Raw genomic sequence first — 6,000 nt, 5'->3', positions numbered from 1 at the left:
ATATATATATATATATATATATATATATATATATATATATATATATATATATATATATATATATATATATATATATATATATATATATATATATATATATATATATATATATATATATATATATATATATATATATATATATATATATATATATATATATAGTTACACGTAGGTTGGTGCGTGTATGCGAGTGGTGGTAATTCTAAGCAAACACTTAATAAAAACAGACAGCATTAATGATTAAGTGAGTAGATACGGAAAACATTTACAAAAGTCACTGGATGTACATGCAGACACATAAGAACATAAGAAAGGAGGAACACTGCAGGAGGCCTGCTGGCCCATACTGATATATCAGTTACAATCACGTTATACTGTTAATTAAATGTTTCACAAACTGGTGTGGTTGCTGACCACAATTCTGCTAGGCTCATCACCTAGCCAAACTTGACTGCGTTTTCTTAATGATTCCTGTTAATTTAGTAATGTTATGTTTTTTACTTAGGATAATCTGAGCTTGATTAAGTTGGGTTAGGTTAAGTTACATCAGTCTGTAAAAAAGTATACTTCAAAGAATTTGGAGTGGCACTTTGAGAATAAGTCTTGGGCTCCCCATATGGTTTGCAAAACCTAGGTAGAATACTTACCACAGTGGAAAAATAAGGGAAAAAAATAAACTTCGGTGTGCTTATGGTGTGGATAGTCTAAAAAATTAAGTATATCAACTAGATAGTCGAACGTTACCAGGAAACGTTCTAATCTGAACTGTTATCATTAAGTGTAACACAGTATTTTCAATGTCAATTGGCACTGTGTTGTGTATCCCTGGACTGTCACAGCACTACACTATTGTCACGCTGTTCCAGTGTTATCACATTTCTTGCTGTAACCTTAAGTTTCTTCTGTGTCAAGTGACTTCCTACTTGACTGCCCCTCTAGGGAGGTTCCTTGACGCTGGTGAGGGGCTCTTGATCTAGGGAATTGGATCTGTGCTCCAGTTCTCTAAATTAAGCCTGAATACCTTCCATCCCCTTCCCCCCCACAGGCGCTGTATATTATTATTATTATAATCAAGGGAGAAGCGCTAAACCCGGTGGATTATACAGCGCCTGGGGGGGGGGGATGTGGAAGGCATTCAGGCTTAATTCGGGGAACTGGAGCAGATTCAATTCCCTAAATCAAGAGCCCCTCACCAACATCAAGGAACCTTCCTTGAGGGGCAGGCGCTGTATAATCCTACGGGTTTAGCGCTTCCCCATTATAATAATCCTACCTAATTGACTGCTTCTTGAGTCGATACTTCCTGACTCAGTCGTTGCTGAATCTTTACCTGATTATCCCAGGTTGGTCGTTTCCCCAGCTTGTACTCGAGTCAAGAATGATCACACATCCTCTGTCCACAGATTATTCACAGAAGCACAAGCTTAAAAAGATCCAGCGCCAGACTAGGAGCTGCGATGCAGCCTTCACCAGAAAACGTTCAGAAACAAAGTGGCAGCGACACAAAATGGCAGCCAGAAACCGTAAAATTTGCTCGTCAAATCTTTCCATGCGCTACTTTTGAAGCTACAGAATTTATGAATCGTACCTGATATTATTAAATATGTACAACAAGTCTTGGTAAGTTCGTTTTAACTTTTCTTGCTCCGCCCCACGACAAATTAGACCAATTTCTTTTTATGCCAAAATAATCGCCATCCAATTTCAACAAGAAAGTTTGTTGTAAGTCCATTCACAAATGATTTATTATTCAGGTCAGTACAAGAACCGTCCTTGATGTATGGATAAGAATTTTTATTTTATGTATATAAAAAAAATGCACTGAACTATATGGTCTAAACACGATGGAAATTAATTTGAAATTTAAAATGTCAAGAATATGCAAACTTTAGTATACCAGAATAGCAAACTCATTATATTGTAAACAAATATAAATTTGAAAGTAATTTTGGAGTATTGCGGATATTGATTTCAAAATAAGACCAGTAAAATCGGCTCTTAACAAGAAAAACTGACTTCAACAATTTTACTGCTCAAGTTTCGATTTTTGAGCATTTTCAGAATACCAGCTAAAATCCACTACTGTCAAACTGAAAATCTGATGACTATTGTGGAAAATTGCATTTATCTGAATGTATCATTATGTACATAACAGTAAATGAACAAAGATAATTATTATTTATCAGTTAGACAAGTAGGAATTTGGGACACCTAGGTCGCAAAAAATGTTCCCCTTCGATACCTACAACTGTCATATCCACAAGTTGCTCTAGACCTATTAATTACAAATGAAATATACATCACCAGGAATGCTGGTAAATATATAAATTTGTGGACTGTATATTAAATTAAAAAATGATTATATATAAACACATTTACATAACAGAAGGAAAATATCTTAATATCACTCACCAATTTGACTGGAGATTAATGTCATGTGCAGGACTCCCCCTTTTGCCTACATCTATGAAATATTTACTGGCCAGAATTTAAACATAGCTTATCTGAGGTTCCTGGAGTTGTCCTGTCCTGTCGCCTGATACTCAAGTTATGCAGGAATGCACATCCAACAATTTCGGCTCCTATTTGAGAGGTGTCAGCCCAATTTTACCTCTAGAGCACGAAAATTCTTCCCAATATTCACTAACAGTTGATACTGTCTCGTTCAAACATGGCGAGTGACCCTTGCGCAGCCGCAGAGCCTCCCTGTCGGCTCCATTCTCTTCTCCCTTCAAGGAAGGTTCCTTGATGTTGGTGAGGGGCTCTTGATTTAGGGAATTGGATCTGTGCTCCAGTTCCCCGAATTAAGCCTGAATACCTTCCACATCCCCCCCCCCTAGGCGCTGTATAATCCTCCGGGTTTAGCGCTTCCCCCTTGATTATAATAATAATAATAATCCATTCTCTTTTAAAAATACACTTTTAATAAGGTTTATTTACACAGCTTAATATTGGGAATTTATTTACCACAATTATTGTTTGGTTGTTAATATATTAAAACACTTTTTCTGGCATCATGCTCAACCACATGCATTTCTTCCGTATCCTACAACAGCATACCAGTGAACTATGCTTGCCACAGAGTCGCACCCACCGGTGACTGCAACATCCACTGCAACATCAACTGCAACATCCACAGCAACATCCACTGCAACATCCACTGCAACATCCACTGCAACATCCACTGCAACATCCACTGCAACATCCACTGCAACATCCACAGCAACATCCACTGCAACATCCACAGCAACATCAACTGCAACATCCACTGCAACATCCACTGCAACATCCACTACAACATCCGCTGCAACATCCACTGCAACATCCACTGCAACATCCACTGCAACATCCACTGCAACATCCACTGCAACATCCACTGCAACATCCACTGCAACATCCACAGCAACATTCACTGCAACATCAACTCCAACATCCACTGCAACATCCACTGCAACATCCACTGCAACATCAACTGCAACATCCACTGCAACATCCACTGCAACATCCACAGCAACATCCACTGCAACATCAACTGCAACATCCACTGCAACATCCACTGCAACATCCACAGCAACATTCACTGCAACATCAACTCCAACATCCACTGCAACATCCACTGCAACATCAACTGCAACATCCACTGCAACATCCACTGCAACATCCACAGCAACATCCACTGCAACATCAACTGCAACATCCACTGCAACATCTACAGCAACATCCACTGCAACATCCACAGCAACATCCACAGCAACATCCACAATCATCTCAGGAAGTTAAAGAAACCCCAGTTTGTCATTAAGGAATCAGGCCTATATACCAGACAATATTTGAAGTCTGCTCTTATCGGTACCACCATCACCTCCGCATGAAACACAGCTTCGTAATTTCGAAAATAATAGCCAAATACATCTTACCTAGACAGAAGAAAACTGCCATCACCTGAACTCCGCCCACAGCCCATGAACGACCTGACTCCAGCCACTGTATATACTCTTTATACTGGAATAATGTTCTTGATTGGGGTTATTAAGAAGGCATGTAACCTCTTCACCACCACTCAAGAAATATTTTAATCCTCAAATTTAGGGAATAACTAAGCTGTCAGTGTTGATACACCGAGAGACGTACACCTGTGTACACATCCTTGAGCATTGGATGGATGGTTGGCTAATATGACTTAAAGCATATTGGCTACACTAAGGTCATTAATGGTGTATGTAACCTCTTCATCACCAGCATAGAATACTTCAATTCCTAAATTGGGTATTAAAGTAAACTATGAGTGTACATACACTGATAAACATACACCTCTTGGTGTATATATCCTTGCACACCTCTGCTTGACATTCATCTTGGAATGTTGACAAAAAACTTGGGCACTGAGTGACGTACTCTCTGTACATTTATTTAAGCCATAATTCTTGTGTTTAAGTTCTTTTGATTTGTCTCCTGATTTGTGGACATTTAAAGTTAGTTTTTAATTCCATTAAAAAAATCGCTTCATTTCTTATTGCATGTTAGTTCAATAAAATTGAATCATCTACATACAAAATCTAAAATAAGCCTGATTTATCTTCAACCATTTGTTTATCTACATGTTTTGACATTTAAGTTAAAACTCTGAATGCTTAGCTTATACTGTTTTATTAATGAACTTTTTTCTTAATAATAATAATATTGACAATAATAATAATAATAATTTAATAATAATAATAATAATAATAATAATAATAATAATAATAATAATAATAATAATAATAATAATTAATAATAATAATAATAATAATAATAATAATAATAATAATAATAAACTAAGACTACTAATAATGAAAATATTAAAATAATATTTAAAAAATATATAACAGTGAACATTTGGGATTTACCTGGTATAAATTATACACGAGGAACTTTGAGAAACCTTCGTTCCAGTACTTTTCTGTCACCAGAAGCTTAATCAGCCCGGCAGTGAATATAATGACACCACAAATAGGCACAAATGCAGCTAAAACTGCACTAACAGATACAGTCTAAGTGTACGTTGTTCAGTGAGGTCACCTTGAACCCAGTGAGTGGAGGCAGACATTTGTCACACTGAGAGTAGGATTACATGAGTTGACCATCCTTTGAAGATAATAACCCTTGAGAGATTAGCACTCCAAGGCAAGATGAGAGTAAGCTGGGTATATAAAAGTCTAGTGGTGATGAGAGCAGGAGGTCAGGTGCCCGGACGGGCGGTTCCGTGACTGTCGTGGTGTTGAATCCCTGGATAAAACTGTTAACTAATTTGCTGACTAGGCTGATTTCTCATTTGAATTTGCGCACTTCCTGATAACCTTTAAACCTAGACTAAGTGCTGCTGACTCTGTATTGGATAGAACGCGGGCTGATTGTTAATTATACTTGGTCTTCCTGTTGTAGAAGGGGAACACAACGGATTACTCACACAGCTAGGCAAGATTTCTCACCTGGAATATGTATTGTCCAGCCAGTTTGTGAAGTAGCTAATAACATCGCCAACATACTCGCCATGAGCAACATGGCTACCATGACTTCCATAACAGTTACAGACCTGGTCAAGAAGAAAACCGTCAGGCTTGCCAAATCTAAAGAGTATACGTAATCTCCATGTGGAGAATGTGAGTGCTATGTGGGAGAAACCTCTAGAGGTTTGAAGCATCGTGTAGCACTATTATACATGCAGACGGAAGGACAAGAACAATGCCTGCGTCATCCATGGTAATTCCCACAATCGCCTCATAAAATGTAATGAGGCCAGACATACCATCAGTGACGAGAATTAACTCAGTGATGTTTGGAAAATGTGATGACTGCAGTCACCAACACTCTCCCAGAGTAATGGCAGCTTCATTATTTGGGTAGTTTCGGCTAGATTAAATTGACCTTACCAAGATACTGCGAGCAGATGAATAGTGGCGCCCCATTCCCTCTGCACCAGACCTAACCATCTCGTAACCACCGTACATTCCATGCTTATCC

General features: G+C 38.0%; 1 protein-coding gene across 3 annotated transcripts in view; it reads right to left on the bottom strand.

The window, feature by feature from the left end:
* The window catches only part of LOC128688665 (major facilitator superfamily domain-containing protein 6), a 58,764-nt gene that overhangs the window by 32,269 nt on the left and 20,495 nt on the right, over positions 1-6,000 (bottom strand). Inside the window, exon 1 of one of the 3 annotated variants that reach the window (XM_053776594.2) lies at positions 1,331-1,450. The exons of the other annotated variants lie outside the window; for them this stretch is intronic. The gene's annotated coding sequence lies outside the window, so the exon portion shown is untranslated. Of the gene's footprint in view, positions 1-1,330; positions 1,451-6,000 lie in introns of those variants that run through there. 3 annotated transcript variants of the gene reach the window in all.

The sequence above is a fragment of the Cherax quadricarinatus genome, chromosome 13 (genome assembly GCF_038502225.1).
Source record: "Cherax quadricarinatus isolate ZL_2023a chromosome 13, ASM3850222v1, whole genome shotgun sequence".
NCBI classification, from domain to species: Eukaryota; Metazoa; Arthropoda; class Malacostraca; order Decapoda; family Parastacidae; genus Cherax; species Cherax quadricarinatus.
The sequence above is the reverse complement of the archived record's forward strand: the minus strand, read 5'-3'. Positions and strand labels throughout refer to the sequence as shown.